The sequence below is a fragment of the Amphibalanus amphitrite genome, unplaced genomic scaffold (assembly GCF_019059575.1).
Source record: "Amphibalanus amphitrite isolate SeventyFive unplaced genomic scaffold, NRLGWU_Aamphi_draft 000358F_arrow, whole genome shotgun sequence".
Classification (NCBI taxonomy): domain Eukaryota; kingdom Metazoa; phylum Arthropoda; class Thecostraca; order Balanomorpha; family Balanidae; genus Amphibalanus; species Amphibalanus amphitrite.
In genome coordinates this window covers 14,673-36,068 of record NW_024881852.1, presented here as the reverse complement: position 1 = coordinate 36,068, position 21,396 = coordinate 14,673, and the positions used below count along the sequence as shown (strand labels likewise).

Below are 21,396 nucleotides of genomic sequence, written 5' to 3'. Positions count from 1 at the left end.
GGCCCAAAGAGCGTGCATGGATTACAGCATGCCAGTCGCCAGACGGCATTCCCCTGCTCCTAATGACTTAAATATGAACATTTACCACCATCATCCCCCAAGCAAAAAGAAAGAAATATATCCACGTGTCGGATCCTCGACCTCTTCCCATTCACTCATGACTCAACAGCCCTTGTTGCTGGTCAGCAGATATCGACCATTCGTTTATCCCCTCCCCCAAAAAAGAAAGAAACAAAAAATGTACCTTTTAGTACCAGCGAGTGCAAGAAGGCCCCAAGAAGAACTGATATTGCACATCGATTTTCCTTCAATGCAGATTAGCCAAACATGACAGCAGCGACTATGACTGACCTGTGCTGGACTCTCAGAAGGCCGCGGACGCAGCCAGACCACGGTACACTCTGGAGTACCAAACTGGGGCAGAGGTGTGCCCGGCGACGGCGGCACTTCACCGTACACTGTCGCCGGATCGGCGGACCCACGAGGACGGTCGACGGGCAGACGGTGGCGCCACTCGGCGGTCAAAGGCAGAACCCGGCCAGCTGTCGAACCAAAGGCGAGCTCCCGTCCAATACCGACGATACCGACACCCAGGCACGTACGCTGCCGGACTTCCTTGTTCGCTAAGTTGTCGTATTGTCCGTTTAGTCTTGTAGCTAAGAATTGTCGTGAAGCTACTATACTTTTGAGCCGCCGCTAGATGGCACTACGGCGTGCGCCTGTAGCTATGCTGTACCGCACATCTCCAAGCGCTGGTATGTTGGACGACTGCCGCAATGGTGACACTGCAGCTTGCGCCTGCCGCCTGAAGATATACTGTACCGCATGCCTGTGTGAACGATGTAAATAATGCTTGCTACAAGAAAGGCTAGAACTTCTGCGCTCCACACTCCACACACTTTTGAGAGATAAATGTCTAAACTTGAATATTTGTAACCAGACTGACCTCCAGATGATGTGAAGACGATGCTGTAGTCGACGATGATGAGGAGAAGACGACGAAGAGAGGACGACGAAGAGAAGTGTGCACAAATTTTCGGCCCTAGGCCATCCTCAGGTGATGAGAGGGGAGGTAGGAGGGGGAGGAAGACCACCTCCGATGGTCGCCGCGGCGAGGCACCAACTGACGCCAGACGGAGGTTTGAAATGACACCAGTTGGCGCGCGAGGTGACCTGCAGCGCCACCTGTCTCGGTAGGCCATCTGTCGGTCACCGTTCGGACTGGCAACTCCTTCAGCCGCCGGTTATAATATCGGCCATGATGTGGTTTGGGTGTTCAGCGATGGTCTGCGGTCTCGAATAAATAGCGATTCTGCGATTTTCCTGTTTGGGCCGTCTTTGCATACCGTCAAGATGTTGATGCGGAAGCAGTTGGTGATGTCTGTTTGTTCGTTTGGGTGGCAGGTAGTCATGTGGTCGCCGAGGGGAGTGTCCGGGTTTCTGTGCCGCGCGTCTCGGAGGTGCTCGTTAAATCTCAGTCGCACGCTTCGTCTTGTCTCTCCGATATAAATATTCCGCGTCTTTACTTTTTCACACAGCTCACAGGCTATCTCATAGACCACATTTTTTGTGTGACACCTGCCACCCAGACCGCTCATACAAGTCGCGCATTTGCGACCCCCTCCAATACAAATATTCAAGTTGAAACAATGCCCTACATCCAAGAGGCGTTCCGACAATTAAACAAGATCATAAATGTCTAAAACAACAGCACGAAGATAGGAGTGGGCCCGTCCTGTAGTGCAAAAAAAGCCACTGCTGCGCACCAGCCCGTGGTTTGCTCCAGCCCGATGTTTGCTCAGTCAAATGTCTCCACTCTATCCTGCCGCCCTTAGCTCTGCAATGGCTTTATTTTACCGAAAGAGATTGCCCCGAGACAAGGCCATATAAATATATAAAAATAGCTACGGGCTTGCTTAGCATTACGTGACGTAAGAACTACAAATTAGTGATGTCATTTTCCAAAAAATGTCTGACCGATACCGACCGAAACCAAAATTTGGGAAAAATTTCCGACCGAATACCGACCGATTACATCCCAAGCCAAAATTTGACCGAAATTTGACCGAACTTCTATTTGCTATTACTCTACCCCAAAATTAAAATATTTGGTAAATTCTGATGGAAAATAATGGGAAATGGCATTTCAGTCCAAGTTCAGTCAATTCTTAGCCACTGCAAAATACATATTGTGATAGAAGTTACATTGCTGAGGGTATACAGGGTGTTTCACTAAAAGTGTCAAAAAGTTAAAGGTCCTAATGCACATAATAACAATGTTTTCTATGAACATTTGCACATCATTTCATCCGCGATTGTTGGACATTTGAATATATAAAAATGATATCACCGTCACTCAAACCTATTCCACATATCCGCCCCTTCTTTTGATGCACCGTTTCGGCACGTGTCCGGAGGTGCCTCACAGCCCGTTGTCACCTTCAGCGTCAAGACTGTCGGCAAAGCCTTGCATTGTGCTCTTCAGCCCCCAAAGTGATGCGACTTGAGTCTTCCTCAGCTCTGCGAGAGCTACTGACCAAAACCAGAAGGCTAGCGGTGACAGATCGGGGCCTCGCGCTGGCCAGGGGCAGGCGGTGAGGCAGCTGATTATTCGGCCCGGGAACGGAACTTCTGGTCCAGCCAGTTCTTGGTGGCTACAGCCTTGCCCGTTACAGTGGTTGTTTCTGATAACTTGGGGGCTTGGCTATTTCTGATGTTGAAATAAGCTTCTTGTTATCTTAAAAGGTCCTAAAAAAGACCCTGACCTTTTCAACGATTTCCGCCGAGAGGTGGGGGCAACCCGCCTTTTTTGGACTGGAACCGGCATCAAAGGAACGCTTTTAAACCTCTCAAGAAGCCCTTTTAAACTTTTATAATCTGGGTCGTAGCGAGGTGAGAGAGTGAAACGTTTCCTGAAAAGTCGGCGTACGGTTTCAATGTCTCTGATAGCACCAAATGTAAGTGTAATCCACCGCTCCTGTTGCGGTGCAAATAACCTGTTCTTGTTCTGTATAGGGGGAAAAACGACTAGTAACTTTGGCCTCCTGCCCTCGCTCCGTATGAGTGTTAAGTATATCTTAAGTGGCCAAAGCATTAATGTCCAAAAATTTGCAACAAAGCCACGTGCGCAACCACGTGATTTGCGTGTTTTATATATCTTTAATAAGCATTTACTTTTTGACACTTTTAGTGAAACACCCTGTAGCAACACATGGACCTCAGCATTTCACAGAGTTAGTTGATAAGAATTGTCAAGAATCTACTGTGGTCTATGTAAGGAAGAATGCTCATTCATGTTGCAAAAGCACGATCAATTAGCATAGTCAAATGGTTGGTAATAGGTATGTTCATGACAACATTCCCTAGGAGAAAAGGCGGAATCAAAACACTACAAAACACATTTAAAACTGCTTGGAAACTTGCCTTGAGTCTTGAGATGTGGTCTGAGATACTCTACAAATAATTTGACACTGAAAATCCAGCTGAAAAGGCAGGTATTAGGTAGCTCTGAGCTTGAATTTTGTCCCAAAAATGAAATGAAAATTCATTACACAGGCACTTTGTCTTATCTCTTGTTTGTCTTATCTTTACAAGAAAACAAAATATGCAGACAAAATTAATACCTACAAAGTGGCGCCAAAGTGGCGCAAAAAGTAATAGAAGAACCAAGGATTGACTTTTAAGATCCTCTCTTCCGTAACGCAAGGATGTATGTTGATGACGTAATATTTATTTATATGCCCTTTTGGTCGAATTATTGAAAGGGAAATTAATTTTCTTGTAGTGAATTACACTCACAATGTTGATTTCATTAGAATTCAATATCGTGTTGGATCATTTACATCAATAAAATAATTCACGAGGCAGCATGTAACAATCCAAAACTTTTTTTTGCAGCAACTTTATCAGCTGGTTTAAAGTCTCTGTTATGGCGCATCTGTTTCGAAATCCTTCCTTGTGTTTGGAATGTGGAAGATTCCAGAAATCGGACATGGGCCGATGTAGTTTTTGTCAAGATTCCTATGTTTTTATGTTGTGGTCATCTAGATTTCAAACATTTGGTTGGTACCTGCAATATTTAAGGAGAATGTGGGATAGTAGAACACCTGTGAAATGTAAATGTGATCACTGCTAAGTGCTAAGTGCTAACTGTCCAGTCTTCAGAAACACATTTCAGTAATTCCAATTCAAGGTATTTTTGTCCTTGCATTTTTGATGACTGTATAATGATTTTTGTAGGCAATACTTCTTTGATTACAGGTGAAATTTTAACAGTTAGACTGGAATAGAGTTTCAAAATTGTGTGTACTTGTGGGGCCAACTGAGTCAAAATCAGCCTGCTTGTCGTTGTGGTTGGACAATGGGTGGCTGCTGCCTGCTGGGTGGGTTGGCTAATGAGGTTGCCAAAATGTGGCATTTGGCATTTGGGGGAAATTTTGCAACTCTATCATTAACATCCCAATAAATTTCATTTTAACTAGGCAAAAATGGAATACTTTCTCTTTTTGAAAATGGTTTCACTGGCAGGGTGACCGAAAGTGTCCGATTTTTGGGGGGCCTGACCGACCGATTACCAAATCGGTCAGCATATCTTTTCGGTAACCGAAATTTTCGGTAACCGCGTGACACCACTACTACAAATGAAGGAGTATTTATTTTCATAATTGGTAAAAAATAATCACTTAAACTTTTGTGGCAATCGATGAAATAGGTACAGATGGAAGATAAAGGTATAGGTATCAAAATGTTGTTTTTTTCTGCCCGTTGAAAATAATAACCCCGAGCAATGCTAATGACTAGCCTCTTCCTTTTCTATGCTTGCTCAAACTGATCAATATGAAGTTTTTACTTCATGAGACTAGACATGAGACTATTTCACTCAGTGCTTCGTCGCAATGGCCACTTCAATAGGTGTAGCATGAACTTCCTTCATTTGCTCATCTAACTCACGCCAGGGGGCGATTGTAACATATCGTGGTGGGGAGGGCGCTTTTACATCCACGCTTTAACCCTCGCCGACACAGGCCCTTTTGTGTCCATTGACGGCACAATGGGGGAAGGGGGTACAACCCCCTCGCGTTTGGCCCCTGATTGAGCTAGAGCCTCGCGGAAAAAACGAGCGTGTTGTCCGTCACAAGAGGAAGCCGATGATACCCAATTTTAAGGTCCTAGGTCATCGGTTGACCTTCCAGGTCAGGTCAATGACCCAACAGTTGGGAAAATCGGGACTTGTTAGAAAGTCATAAAATGTAGCTGCAATGGGGGTTTCCGGGGTGCTGATCACAAATATTGTGTTAGTTTTGATCACAGATGATGTCTTTAAGCATTTAGACCAGGTTGGGTCAGGTTAGGTCAGGTCAACCAGTAGGGGTCGTGACGGGTATTCGCAGTACGTGTCAACCGCCTCCGACAGCTTCGTAACATGTTACGAAGGCACTTAAACTACTTCGTAAATGTTCAAATGGTTGCTAAATTCGAATTCAGCTCCACAAACTAGCCTAGAAATAAGATTCAGATTCAGATGTATTCGAATAAGGTCCACAATAAACGTGGATTTTCACTCATTCACGTCTTATGTAGAGCAGAAAGGGAAGCTGGAACACAAGACACTACGGCCACTCTCATTCTTACACATACGCATGCACGCCGGCGCGCGCGAGCGCGACACCAAAACACTGAAGCTCACAACGACATAGCAAATCGCTTCGCTTCAGCCCGAAAAGATGGAATGCCGGGCTCAATGCGCGAGTTATTAATGAGTGACATTCCGCGATAACAGAGTCGCCGCCTGCCTGCCTCAACTCGGATTGTTGGTAGGGTATAAAGATCAGCCCGTCTGGTGTCATGATTGTGCCGCTGACGCGCTCGCGGTCCAAAAGTCTGGAGTATGGCGTCCGGCTGGCCTGACCTTATTGTCCGATCGACAGCGCACATTGTATGGTAGGCCACAAGCTGCTTAGCCGTGAGCCAGCGAAGCTGCGATATTGCGTCAGAAATGTGGTCACATCGCCGCTTTCCTGTCACAACACGTGCACAGAAGTTGATGATTTTCTGCACACGGTGGAATTGGGTCTCAGTACATGATCCATATACAGACATGCAGTACCGCACAATGGATAACACGAGTGCCTGTACAATGCCCTTCACGACAGAACTGGGTATATGCCCTTCACGACAGAACGACAGAACTGGGTCACCAAAGATTAATAACATGACCTGACCTTCAGGTGTCCTTGACATCCACCCTAATGCATGGGAGCAACATCAAATCACATGTTTGAACGCTTGAAACCACGAAAAGACTATAAATAAACGCGCGGCTAGTGCGAGCCGACATACGCCGAATCGTGATTCCGGCCAAACATGGTCTCGAAAGTAGGTCACAGGTCAAAGGTCATTTGGGTCAGGGTCATGAAATTTTCAGGGTAGGTGTAAAATTGATCAATGCGAGGGTAGGTACTCAAAGTTTCGTCGCGATCGGCTGCTTTTTACGCGAGTTATTCGCGAAAAACTTTAGAAGGTGCATCACCCCCCCTCCCTGTGCCGACGAGGGTTAATTTAACTACAGTAGTACAGTAGTTAATTGTAGTTTCTCGACCACGTAACGACACGCGGTAATCGCCGATCGAAATAAAACGTCACCAGTAGTTTTTCACGATAACGTTTGATGGAGACAGGGCGGAGCGTAGAAAATACTTGGAATTTGCTTAATTCAACAACGCGGATCAATTGATGTATGTACAGCATGACCTTTTTCAGTTCTTTCATAAGATTGGCAGGTGTTCAAATTTCGAGTTTAACTGTAAAGGCCAAAGCATGATTAATTCGACGAGTTTTGGGGCGAGAAATACTGTAGTGGTAAAAGAAATGCAAGACATTGAAGGTGTCTAACTAAATTTTAGAACAAAGCGAAATAAAAATAGCTCGATAAGATCCATCCATTTTGGTAACTTTTGCCCTCTAGGCCAGCCTGTTGACGTGAGCTCAAATCTGAGAGCATGTTCGAAAAATAACATTGTATGAGATAGAATGCATTTTTCCGCGGCGTCAGGTATAGCTCTTTTGGTGCACAAGTTATGCGCCGGCTTGTGGCAAATGCTAAAATTGGGAAAAAATTAAGAATTATTTCCTTTTATCACCTCCAGTGACCACAGCAGGCCAGTCGCTTAAGCAAAACATGATTGCTTTTCATAAGAAAATGATTGTTTTAACCCGCGCCGTGCTGGTGGCCTGAACTTTCCGCCGAGTGCTGGGGGGGGGGGCGTTTTCACGCCCCCCCGTCTAACTCGGCTCCTGGGCCACGTAGCGACACGCGGTAAGCGGCAATCGAAAGAGCGTCAAAAATAAGGACGAAAACACTTCGGTCATTTTTTGGGTCAGGTCAAAGGTCAGGTCACCAGAGGTCACCAAAGGTAAAATGTTGACTATTTCAACATTTTGGAAACTGCCAACGGCTATCTCGGGAACCGATAGAGCTACAGCGCCGCGGAAAAGCGCATTCGATAGCCCTTTTACAGACCTTTCTGAGTAATGTTCTCAGATTTGACCTCAGGTCAACGGTTTAGCCTCCAGAGGGCAAAAACTCCAAAAATAGCCGTTTTTACGAAAAACGTTTTTTCGTCAATAACTTTTGACTCATAAGCGCCATGACATTACTTTTGCCAGCATCGTGTTCCTCTCGTCGAGACGCGTCGAATGAACTATTTGTTGACCTTGAAAGGTCATTTTGAAAATTTGACCTCAGGTCAAGGTCATGACCTGACCGAAAAGGGTCATGTTGCATATCAGTCGATCCGTATCGTCGAGCTGAACACATCTGACGTGTTTTCACCGCTCTAGCACGTCTCTATCAAAAGTTATAGCCAAAAAACTGCTGGCGACCGTTCATGACCTGAGATGACCTCAGGGGCACACAGAGGGGTCACAGGTGCATTTTTCCTATTCAGTGTGTCATGTTTACCTATGAACCGATGTTTGAGAGCGTTTTGAACGATATTCGTCCAAAAGAGGCGCATTTCAATTTTCTCCCATTGACTTATAATGGAGAGGTCGCAAAATTGACCTGACCTTAGGTCACAGATATCAAAAATCCGAGATATACATTTTATACATACTGTTACTCATATCAATCGCTGAAAGTTTCAAAGTGATCGTTCAGTCGGTGTAGCTATAGCGAGCCTTTGAACTTTTTCTGAGGTAAGGTCACTTGACGTGACCTGGTGACCTGACCTTGAACGGCCTAGGTCTGAAATTTTCACAACATGTGCGGAAATGATGTAGGAACACGTGTACCAAAAACGGCGGCGCTGCGCGCCGCCGTTTTTGAGATATTCGCGAAAAACCTGAGGGGGGGGCGTAAAAACGCCCCCCCCCCCAGCACGGCGCGGGTTAACGCACAACAGCAATGCATGTTAGAGCAATATCCGATTAACTTTTTAAATATGATCGGAGCAGATATGTCTTCGCAGCGTACAACTCCGACCTCCTGGATCAACCAATGCTGGCATTTGAACAGTCTACTCATACAATATCTTCGGAACGCTGAGAAGGGGGACACGTATGTGCAGCCCACCCGCCCCTTTGGGCGCCGACATGTGTATTAACAAGTATATGTATGCAGGGCTCAGGTCTGTAGTGCTCCAGCTCCTTTGGACGCTGAGACGGAGTGTCCCGTCTGTGCAGTACTCCAGCTCCTTTGGACGCTGAGGTAGAGTCACGTCTGTGGAGTGCCCCAGCTCCTTTGGACGCTGAGACGGAGAGTCACGTCTGTGGAGTGCCCCAGCTCCTTTGGACGCGGAGGTATAGTCACGTGTGTGCCGGCCGCCAGGTGGTGTCAGTCGTGGACCGTGTCAGTGGGCCGACACGGTCCGGCGGTCCGCGGCCGTCCCGTCGGCGCGGCGCGGGCGGGCCGCCGCCACCTCTACCGGACAGACGGCGCTGGAGGCAGCCGCAGCTAACCGGTGGAGCCGCAGATGAACGCTGGAGGCGGCCGCAGATGACGCCCGCGCCGCGCCAGGCCAGGTGGCGTGTCGGGTCAGCCTCTCCACAGCAGAGGAGCGCACTGTCATCCGGGGCAGCGGAGCAGTTCGGCGGGCCGACTCACCGGCCCAACCGTCCGACACGACGCCCGACTTACCGGACACAACCGTCCGACACGACAGCCCGACACAACGGTCTTACGCATCGGACACAACCGTCCAACATCCGACTCGCCGGGCGCAACAACCGTCCGACACACCCACTGGACACACCCACTGGGCCACTGGATACTGGACTGAGTTGACACTGGACAGTGGACACACCCTTTGGATACACCCACTAGACACACTCACTGGAAGTGGACACACCCACTGGAAACACTGCAAACGCCCAACGGACACACCCGCTGGATTTATCAGCTGGAACCACCCGCTGGACACACACACGGACACCCCCTCCCCCCCCACACACACACTGGAAACAGCCATAGACATTGTCCTATCTCACAGTGCATAAATTCTAATAACTTTTCAGTAGTGTGAAAGAACTAAGAAGCCCCCAGTGTTGAATCATTCTGATTTCTTTAGACAACTGTCGTTTTGTTAGGAGTGTTGAATCATTCTGATTTCTTTAGACAACTGTCGTTTTGTTAGGATAACCAACAGTACAATGTGAAATACTAAAAAACACCATAATTGGAAGCCTAGAGTAACCCCTAACAGCCAAATTCTATTCAGTAGCACACAAACACACATATTCACGTCACTCGACTGAGAGCGACTAACGGCTTATGAATACCTAATTGGCACCGGCGCTTGTTCCGAGGTCCAGAGGCTGAGCTGAGCTGGAGAGCACCACTCAATGGACCAGCTGCCATAGAAAACATGGTCTTTTGGTCGGCCCGCGTCAGTTTCCGGGGATAATCGTTAAGGGTTTTGTTAAGCTCTTCTGCTGAAGAAGCACTGCAGCTTAATACGGACTAAGTCGGGACAAGACAACGTAAACATACCTATGCTGTTTTTGAATGACTTTATTGAGAAAACTCAAAACACTTTACTCAGCTTCACTCTTGCGCATTTAGTTGAGTAGTGCATTGTTGGTGTAAGTACGTTTGGTGTAAGTACGTGACGGTTATTTGCAGGTGTAATCAATATGAGTGATAATGGAGAGTGCAACTGGACGCAACACCCTGCCTTTATGCCTCATTTAATGAAAAAAAAAAATCATTCACTCTTTCAAAGCCCCAAAAGCTGACGCATGTCCCATGGCATTCGCTAGGCGACGGCCTGCAGCTCCTATATCGCTTATCACTTGCCCTCGTTCCTTGATGCAGCTAAGAAGGAATTAGGAAACCGCCACAGCACATCACCCAACTATATTCATTTCAAAAGTTCACATACTACCTGAAAGTGCGCGTTATTTTGTCAAGCATTGGATGAAAGCAGATCTGTCGGCAATCACTGAGCAGGTATTTCTGGAGCCTTCCTTACTCAAACTGCCTGAGCATTGTTGCGTTTCGGACGAAAAGGGACTCGGCTGATTTATTTGATTTCAAATGTGCGCAGTATTGCAAAGTCGTCATTATCCCGAGGGCGGGGCTTCTCCGGCCTCCTCTACTCAGGAGTAGCAGTAATTCCACCAAGTGCAAACGACAAGAGCACAGTAAATTGAAAATACTAAGCGCTCCCCGCATTGGACGGTGGAGAGCACTACAGGTAGGCGGACCCGCTCCCGTAAGAAAAAAAAAGAATAAGCCCCTCAATGCCACTCGGTCAGACATGGCCAGTGCCTACTCATTAGGCACTCAGTCGCATTACTGAGGAATTAAGCTAATCCGGAAACAGCGAATTATAAAATATGCAGGCGAGCAAATTCAGCTCGATGATATTAAAATGGACTACTTTTTGTGCAACTACAAATTGCTATTTTAGCATAGGATGTATGCGCGAATACCTATAATTCGCTGGTGTTCGCATACCTATTGACCTGGTATTCGCGTATCCATTGTACCTACATATGTATGCACGCATAAGACCAGTATAACGCCTTTTGGGGCGACTAACGGAGCGAGCGAGAGGGTGGGCCTTGCACGTGCGAAATTTCGAGGGGGTACCTCTAGCTGACTTGTGCACGGCACCCTACTAACCGGTCTCTAGCGATATGCCAAATTTGAGCACAATCGGCCCAGCCGTTCTTGAGATCTGGAAGCGGCACCCTGCACGTGCGCACGTGCAAAATGGGTCCCAACTGACTTGTGCACGGCACCCTACTAACCGGTCCCTAACCATGTACCAAATTTGAGCGCCATCGGTCCAGCCGTTCTCGAGATCTGGAATCGACCCCTGCACGTGCGCACGTGCAGCAGCACCCCAACTCTGGCACATGGATGTGCATTGCCTAGTGGGTGCCTACCTACATGCCAACTTTCAGCGCAATCGGCCAAGTAGTTACCGAGATATTGCAACAATTACAAAAGTGACACCTCTTCGTTTTGCACGTGGCACGTGCATAAGGGGTCACCCGCATGCATCGGGAATAGTCCAATACTTGGTAGAAGGAATGAAGCTACCCTACAAAAATTACCGCGTGTAAATCGGTCAAGCGGTTGCTGAGATATAAGCGTCGCTAAAGCGTGACCACGGCCGGCCGGCCGGCCGGCCGCTCATACTCAGAAATTTCCGTTAATCTAAGGAAAGACTACGCTCGCTTCGCTCGCTCCGTAATTACCTATTTCTTATTACGGAGCGAGCGAAGCGAGCGGAGTCTTACGTAGAATAACGGAAATTTCTGAGTATGAGCAGCCGGCCGGCCGGCCGTGGTCACGATTCTGCGACGCTTATATCTCAGCAACCACTTGACCGATTTACATGCGGTAAATTTTGTAGGGTAGCTTCATTCCTTCTACCAAGTATTGGCCTATTCCCGATGCATGTGGGTGACCCCTTATGCACGTGCCACGTGCAAAACGAAGAGGTGTCAGTTTTGTAATTGTTGCAATATCTCGGTAACTACTTGGCCGATTGCGCTGAAAGTTGGGATGTATGTAGGCACCCACTAGGCACTGCATATCCATGTGCCAGAGTTGGGGTGCTGCTGCACGTGCGCACGTGCAGGGGTCGTTTCCAGATCTCGAGAACGGCTGGACCGATGGCGCTCAAATTTGGTACACGGTTAGAGACCAGTTAGTAGTGTGCCGTGCACAAGTCAGTTGGGACCCATTTTGCACGTGCGCACGTGCAGGGTGCCGCTTCCAGATCTCGAGAACGGCTGGGCCGATTGTGCTCAAATTTGGCACATCGCTAGAGACCGGTTAGTAAGGTGCCGTGCACAAGTCAGTTGGAGCTACCCCCTCACAATTTCGCACGTGCAAGGCCCACCCTCTCGCTCGCTCCGTTAGTCGCCCCAAAAGGCGTTATACTGGTGCCTATGTTAATTCTTTTTTTCATTGTTAAACACATTGGTAAAACTCGGGCTTAGGCCAAGTGAAATTCCCCCAGCCCAACCTCAGCCCAAGTTAATTATTGGCTGGGTGCTCTCCTACATTTCAATGAGGATGAAATATGCAATGCTTCGAAAAATACAAACTGCATGCATTAAACATGTATTTACAATTTGCATGCATCCAAAACGTATGAAATCTGCGAATACACAGGTGGATTCAAGGGGGGTATTTTGCGCAATTGATCCACTCAAGGCGTTTGAAATTGTTAACCCGGCAGGCGGTGGGCCTACCAGCCACCTTCCGCGCGGTGGGGGGGGGGGCATTTTTTTGCCCCCCCCCCGTATCTCCGAAACTACTGGACGGATCCGGAAAATTCAAACGGCGTTCGATAGCCCTGTCAAATTTGTCTCGGGAAACCAAATTTCATTGACCTCGGGGTCACCGATGACGTCACAGGTCAGGTCAAAGATAAAATGTTTCACCGTTCACGGGGCTTCTAGGGAAAGCGCTATAACACCGAGTAAAACGCATTTTGTCGAAAATCAGCGATAAGGCGTCAGTTGTCTAGTACATATGTTGCTATTAGAGGTCACTGGTCATACCAGGTCAGGTCACAGGTCAGGTCACCAAAGGTCACCAAGGGTCACCACATGAGCCCAACTTTACTAAGGTTATGTGATGCATGTTTTATGGCCAGTTTTTCATTTCCAACTCAATGGTGTTGGTTATAAGACCATCAGGTACGGTTGAGGTCACTTTCTGGTGGAGGTCAGGTCAAGGTCAGGTCAAAAAAAGTCAAATTTCAAAGTTGATATTTTTGCATAAAATGGGTAGGGGAGAGTGGGGTAAGATGCCCAGGGTGGGAAAGACGCCCCACCCCCTCTAGCGGCGAAACAAAGAATCGAACCTGGAAATTAATGTTCTTAGCGTAAAGCGGAAGCCTGCCTTGTTAACTGCACAAAAATTTGCGAGGCTCAGTTGGGCAACGGCTGGCTGGTGATTGCATGCTTTTTATTTGCTGCTTTCAAAAAATATTTTGGTGTCAAAACATTGTAAATATCAAAGAAGGTAGATAATTTTTGCGTCCCTTGCTATAGTCGTGATAAATTAACATGCGTGTACCGTGTCCCAAACAGTTTATTTCAGGGTGTAGTTTTATGGCTAACAAATTGTACTGATTTAATGTTACCTCGGTACCTTGGGGTAAGATGCCCCCTGTCCTGATGGGGAAAGACGCCCCCCTAAATCCGTAGGCTGTCCTTCAAGCAGCCCGTCAAATCATTTATTACATGCCTGTGATGAGAGACAAAAGCCGATCTGGGACTATTGAGAGTCCAGTACGGTCGGGTACTCCCCATGCCGGTCTCTCGGCCCACACAGCGACTTTTTGGGCGGCATCTGACTCTGAGAGCCCTTACGACGGCCTCTGTGGGCCACATGATTGGCTCCAGGGCCCCTCACGACATCCTTTGAGGGCTCCCACGTTGGCTCCACGGGCCGCGCTGGCATCTGAGGTCCCCACGATGGGCTCGAGGGCCCTCAAGCATCATGAAGACCTATAAGGGCACCACAGTGGTCTCCGAACGCCACCACGGAGGCTTGTTTGGCCGCGCTGGACTATGATGGCCCTAACGATGACCTCTGAAGCCCCTTACGACTACTTTTGAGGGCCCTTACGATGACGTTTGGTGTCTAGTCTACTGCAGGCCCGAAGGGACTATTGATTCGTTCAGGCGATTCACGTGCCCATTTATGTCACTTATAGTGCAGGGGGCATCTTACCCAACGCCAGGGGGCGTCTTTCCCACCCTGTGGGAAAGATGCCTCCTTTCACTTCTTCAGGAAAATGCTTAGTAGCAAAAAAAGTTATCATAGTTCAAGCACGAAAGTGTGATATTTTTGGAGAAAAATGATGTCGGCTTCCGTTGAAACTACAAGTTTTTGCTTTCCGATCGTCATTTTCGAATTATATATGACATAGTAAAACCCTGGGCATCTTTCCCCACTCTCCCCTATCAATTCGATGCAGCTCGTCACGGGGAGTCTAATGGTGGTCTTTGTTTTGCGCTACGAGGTCTGGAATTGCTAAAATTGAGTTTGAAAATTTGACGTCATCAATTTTGAACAGTTTTTTCGCTATAACTTGGCCAAAAAAGGGGTATCGATCTCAAATTTTGTATGTAGATAGAAGGCGGTAGGGACTATCACATAATCCGGATTTTTCGAAATTCAAAAAACTTTTTGGATTTTTTGGCTATTATATTCAAAAAATCTATTTATTATTTTTGGGGGTCAAAATCCAAAAAATTCGAAAAAACGAAATAGCAGTTTTGTAGCCCTTTTGATTCCACACCTTTTATAACAAAAACATTTTTCTGTATCTCTAAAGCTGTAGGCCTGACAGCTCTTCCCGCGAAACCTTTTTTTGGGTCGAAAATGGCAAAAATGACGTCACTCTGACGTCATTAGCGGCCAACCTATCATAGCCTTTGGAAAAATTTTTGGTCACCATGTGCGCTAGCTGCTCCCGGGAGGGTACTGAAAGTTTGGTGACGATCGGCGCAGCGGTTCTCGAGATATATCGAAAAAAACTAAAGGGGGGGGGGGCAAAAAAATGCCCCCCCCCCCACCGCCTGGAAGGTTAACAATTTGTTTTTCTATAATAGAAACAAAACTAGACAATGGTTATTGGGAAAAGTTTGCTTTAAACTGCACAGTTGTGGATAAGGAATCGCAAATCGAAGTTTTTTCGAATTTGGAGAAATGTTTGCGAGTATGTCACCCACAGTGTCCACGGCCGCCTTTCTGGATCTGACTATGTGCGAATATTGCACCAGCACACTGCACAGAGCACATACCGAAGGGCTGGCTGGAGACCTCTGGTGGCCGACATGAGGGCGCTGCCAGTCCATCATTTGAACTGGTGTAGATGGCGCGACAACTGCGAACTACTTTCACTGGCATTGTCCGACCTGAGCCTGATGATGCTGGCCTGTAAGGGCCCACATTAGCTTCTGAGGGCCCCGCACTGGATTCTGAAGACCCGATGCCGGCCTCTAAGGGTCAGCATCTGCTTCTGAGGGCCCATCTTGGCCTTTGAGAGCCTTCTGTTGGCCTCTGGGGTCCAACGCCGGCCCATGCCGGTCTTTTAGGGCCCCACACTGACCTCTGAGGGCCCGTGCTGGCCTGTAAGGACCCACCTTAGCCTCTGAGGGCCCCGCACGGGCTTCTGAAGATCTGATGCCGGCCTCTAAGGGCCCGCATCGGCCTCTGAGGGCCCATCTTGGCATTTGAGTGCCCAATTCGGTCTCTGATGGTCTCAAACTGCCCTTTGCAGGCCCTGTACTGGTCTCTGAGCACTGGCGGTCCCAGGGGGAGGGGGGCCACGGGGGCCATGGCCCCCCCTTTGGTGCTGAAAGGTGGGGCCATACTATCTTTTGGCCCCACCTTTCAGATCGAACAAAAGTCCTAGAAAAGCTTCTTGTATGTTTCATTTTCTTTCTTGCGCCATCAAAGGACGTAAATTTCACTCATGAGTGGGCTCAGTTTCGTATTCTGTCAATTTGGCGGTTAGCGTCGCTGGCACCGGTTCACGAGTATGGCCGCATCTTACATGGCGTGGGTTTACTTGAGGCTCTCGTAGGCCAAGCAATGGCTGGCATGAGACCTCTTCGGCAGTGGCGGGTGGGCCCTGCCAAATGAGCGTGGCTCTACGACACTAAGTCACTAAAGTAAGACCTCATGGGTTGGTGCTGTGCACCTCAGAAGCCCGGTGGTGACGCCGTATGCCGGCTTGGTTTCTTAAGGATTAGCGTGGGATCTCCGGGGCCTGCATAGAGTTTGCATTAGCTAGTATGTAATTTCAGAGGCCTGTATGTAATGTGTACACAGTGGCGGTCGCGGGGGGCATCAGGGCCATGCCCTCCCAAGGCACATAAAGGGGGCCATCATATCATTTGCCCCCCCCCCCTCAAGCAACCGATGGGCCCCCATAGGTGTATGGGACCCTGGCCCTGATTCGATCGTCACGAGGCTAAAAAAACACGCCCACACCGGTCTTTGAGCGTCCAACATTGACCTCTGAGGGAACTTCAGTGGCGGTCAAGCGCCCACGTTGACCGCTAAGAGCCCACATCGACCTCTGAGGCCCCACATCTGACCTATGAGGACCCCTTACCGGCCTCAGGGGCCCAACCGGCGTCTGAGGGTCTCACACCGGTCTCTAGTGGCCTTATTGCTGTCTCTGGTGTCCCAAGACGAACATTTAGGTGCCAATGAGGGCCCCGCATTGGCTGCTGAAGACCCGATGCTGGCCTCTAAGGGCCTGCATTGGCCTCTGAGGAGGGCTCATCTTGGCCTTTGAGGGCCCTCTGCTGGCCTCTGGGTTCCAACGACGGCTCATTCCGGTCTTTTAGGGCCCCACGCTGACCTCTGACCTCTGAGGGCCCCATGTTGGCCTGTAATGAGTAGGACCCACATAAGCCTCCGAGAGCCCAACTCGGTCTCTGATGGTCTCAAACTACTGGCCTTTGCAGTTTGTAGGCCCTGTACTGGTCTCTGAGGGCCCTAAACTGGCCTCTAAGTGAAAACATACATGGGTGGGCTTCTGAAGATCACAGGGCTCACGCAGACTCCTGCACAGCCGTACGTTGGTCCTGATCGAGATTACTTTACGTCCTGATGGTCCCGCGCAGATTCCCTCATATTTCGACGTCGGGACCCCATGAGCCGGTGTGGGTCCTGGGGCTGGCAGAGACTGATGAAGTCCTTAGGGCTCAGGGCCAGTCTTTTTAGCAGTAGGACTATAAGGCAGGTTGAGTGAGCCCCAATAGAGCTGTTGCGAGGCCCCGCGCGAGTCGTGCGCGGCCCTCAGATGCCAATTTTGAAAACCAGGAACCTGTGGGGCCGGGGATCTCCAGAGGTCGGTGTACCTATTCTCTCCCGCCGCCAAACAACTATATGGGTAAATGTCATAGTCTGAAAATGATCTCTGGGTTTCACATGCTTGTTCAAAGCAAGAGGTATCCGTACTTTTCCGAATTGTTTTATTGTGGTAAGGTCATGAATCCGCGTGCCCGACCTTCCAGTATATGCTACACCGATCCGTCGCCATGGTGCAGTGGCCCGACCGGTGGAAACACCGTGGGACGGGAAATGGAACTGGTGCTTTTGCCTTAAATTGAGCTTAAAGATTTCACGCAAGAATGAGGTGGATGAAGCATAAGTAATGCCAACTGCGCGGCGCCTCGTGGACGTAAAAAATTAGCCGATCACCCCCCCCCCCCCGGTGACTGATAAATGTTATGTCCCGCGAGTGTGATTTTGGCCCCCCCCCTTTTGCGAGCGGCTGCGACCGCCAGTGTCTCTGAGGGCCCAAACTGGCCCCTAAGGACCCAAACCAGCCTCTAAAAGTCCCACACCGGCCTCTGATGGTCCCATTTCTGTCTCTGGGACCCAAACTGACCCTTATGTGTCTCTGAGGGCCCCGTACTGGCTTCTGAAGGATCGATGCCGGCTTCTGAGGACCCATAACGGTCTTTAAGTGCCTCATATCGACACCTGAGGCCCCACACTAGCCTCTGAGGGGGCCCCAAACTGGCCTATGAGGTCTCTACACCGGCCACTGATGGCCCTATTATGTATGTTCTCTGGGGGCTCAAGCCTTACCTTTGGGCGTCACGCACTTGCCTCTGAAGGCCCACATCAGCCTCTGGGGCCCTACCTGGGGCCTTTGAGGCCCTTCGCTGACCCTTAGATCCAACGCCGGCCTCTAGGGGTCTGACACCGTACTCTAAGGGCCCCATTGCAGCCTCTAGGCGATAGGTATCGCCGAAGCGCTATCGATGGGCCCATAAGTGTAGGAACCATGGGTGCAGTGGGCGCAGTTGCACCAACAATAATAGGGTTGGGACCTATCTGCATGCTCTGTATGTTTTGGTAAAATAAAAAAGCTCAGAATTTTTAATGATTTAATTTAAAATCACTTTGTTATAAAAATGCCTAGTTAGTTCAGAAATTAATTATTTGTGGCTGAAAACAACTTGCTTCTGATTGGTCGGGCTAATCATGACGTCACATGTAGGTATATAACTGTCTGTATATTTGGCGCAGTTGAGACATACATTTTCTATGTATTTTCCTATGGTAAATCGGAGTGATTGGTCGTGTTTTCAGTGTCTCTTTATTTTGCGCTGGTATTGCGTGGCTAAGAAGTTTTATCAAGAATGGCATATACTAAAATGTTCCTTTAATAATGGAGCTTCAATATCTGTGAGTTTTATTGGCAAGCGAAAACTGATTTCGCTGTTATTTTATCTGGAAATTACTCATTTTTTTAGGTCAATATTCAAAATATTTTACGGGAACAAGTTGGCACTTTTCTTGATTTTTGCACTCAAATCGCGTGCGATTCAACTGTATTGGAACTTGCAAAGAAGCTTGGTGATTAATTAACTGTGTTATTATGGCACTGTTTGCAAAGCATGGATAATGAAACTCTGCCAAAGACTTAGCTACATAGTAGCTATGTAGTACATGTAGTAGTACTATGTAGTACATAGTACTACTACATAGTATGTAGTACTACATAGTACTATGTAGTACTATGTAGTACATACATAGCAATGCCTCAAGTAATACGCAGGAGGGACAGAATTCAGAGTCCGATCGAGAAGAATCGGTGCAAATGCTACGAAGACCAGGCAGCTCTGATACAATAGCTAGTCGTCTCACTACTCTCACTCCATTAGACCAGCTGATTCCTGACAGCACCGACTCGGATGCAAAGATGGAGCTCATCTTCCAAGCTAGAAACCAGTTCTTTGATGGAAGATGTGATGCTGCCTCTGTCTCTGCTTTGTTGGCCACTTTGGACGGAGCGGAGCTCCGCTCCTTGCGTGAGCGGTTATTCGCCTGTCATCCAGAAATAGTTCCTTCGTTTGCTGGCCGTTCCCTGATTAGGTGCAATACGGGGAGCTGTAATCAGGGAAGTAACTTTCCATATGAAAGGGGTGCAGGTGCACCCCCGTCCCCCATCCACTAGAAGTGCACCCCCATAGGCTAAGCGGCGCCCCACACGCCGCCCCACACGATTAGCTCTAGAGCAGATGGCGAGGGTGATTTCTCGGCTACATTCCATCTCGGCGTCGTGATGCTTGTGGGCTTGGAGTTGGAAAGCGTCCAGTCGTATGTAGGGTAGTGTAGGGGTAGGGCTGAGTTCAATAAGGTCCTTACATTTGAAAGGTTTGAACAACCCGCAATCAGCACAACATACCACAAGTTAAATAAAAAACTACCAAACTCCGCCCAACTAATATTAATAAACATTACAGCCAAACTAATGGCCTAAATAAAAATATATCTCAAATCCTAACAGTTATCGCGGGTGATGGTGCCATGAGTTGCTATTATTCAAAACAGATGCAAATAAGCATGTTTGTATGTCCTATGTATGTTTGTTTTAAAAACGTTGCAGCGGCGCTGGGAACTGCAGTCTTAGATCTGGGTATGTTTGGCATCTGCAACTTTTCATATACACATTAACCCCATTTCGGACGGGGAGACCTTTCAGGATTTTCTTGTACAATTGCCAAACGCCGCGAGACATTAAGCTCATATTTGGTGACTTTTCCTAAATGCTCATTGCGCACATCTCAGCAAAAAAAAAGCCGGGTCAGGTCAGGTCAGGTAACCAGAGCGGGTTTGTTGACCCCACCTCAGAAAAGTTTGCAAACACGTCAGAGCTTGAGTTTTTCACGAAGTTATTTCCTCTCATCAAGTCTTCAAAACAGTACCTGCAGTATGTGTCGTTTGTATATCTCAGAATTTTTTATCTGTGACCTGAGGTTAGGTCAGAGTCGTGACCTTTACATTGCAAGCCTATGGAAAAGTATTGAAATGCGACCTGTACCTCAAGTAAACGAGTCAAAACCACCCAATTCTTTAAGAATTATGACAAATTATCTTATCTGTAATGATCCAGGTGCCATTTACTGACAGGGACACCGGAGAGTGTTATCTGAGCCGAGATCATGTGAGGTGATATCTACCATACATCAATGCTCACAATACTTACAATATTGACAATGCTTTTGCTTACAACACTTACAATACTTACGATGAGACCAGCAAGCACTCTGCCGTTACAGTTCTAACTTCTGTTTCGAAAAACGACGTTACACACATTCGCTGCCAGCATAACATGTATTGTTTGACAGTAACAAAATACAATTGACATCTGAACCCCAAACGGACCGCCATCCACTCAAATTTTATAACCCTGACCGGTCAGGGGGCGAATGGAGGTCATTTCCTGGGCATTACACTCAGCCATGGCACAAAATATCTCACCTCACAGTGATCATTACAACAATAGCACCGACTTGATAGTGGATTTCAAAGTACTTGCATCAGCTCTTCCTGCTATTGCAGACGATCATCTCCTCAGGGTAATGTTGTTCGGGACATGAACGAAGATCGTTTTCGGAGTTCCATAAGTCCTACTGCAACAGCCTGGCACAAAACAGGACTTGTACGCTCTTCTCTGCACTTTGCCCTTCAGTATATCACAAAAGAATTGTTTAGAATCCATCTTACGCTTCTTTCACAGTCTCCCTTGCCACCGTAGGGCGTAGATAGATTGCTGTTGCTGGTAAGTTAAGGCACGGTAGATAGAAATTACCTCGGTTCTCAACGCCTTAAGTTATTTTCATAAAAAAGAACAAATAAATGATCAATAAGATGACAGGAATGTAAACATTTTAATCGCAAAGTAGTCCAAATATTGGAATGAGCTTTTGCTTTTCAGCATCCTCCGGTTCATCATCTTTATCATTTGAAAATTCGAGGTACATAAAATGTTTATCACGCGCTCATGTTAAGTGGGAATATAGTACACGGCAAACACATCAATTTTTGACACTGAACATTTCATCCGTAAATGTTTTAGCATAATTTAAAGTTAAAGACAGCGCGAA

The 21,396-nt window shown here is 47.8% G+C and overlaps 1 protein-coding gene across 1 annotated transcript in view; it reads right to left on the bottom strand.

The window, feature by feature from the left end:
- Positions 1–816, bottom strand: part of LOC122389447 — a 41,147-nt gene extending 40,331 nt beyond the window's left edge. Inside the window, exon 1 of the mRNA XM_043381523.1 lies at positions 352–816. The gene's annotated coding sequence lies outside the window, so the exon portion shown is untranslated. The remainder of the gene's footprint in view (positions 1–351) is intronic.
- Between the last annotated feature and the right edge of the window lie 20,580 nt (positions 817–21,396).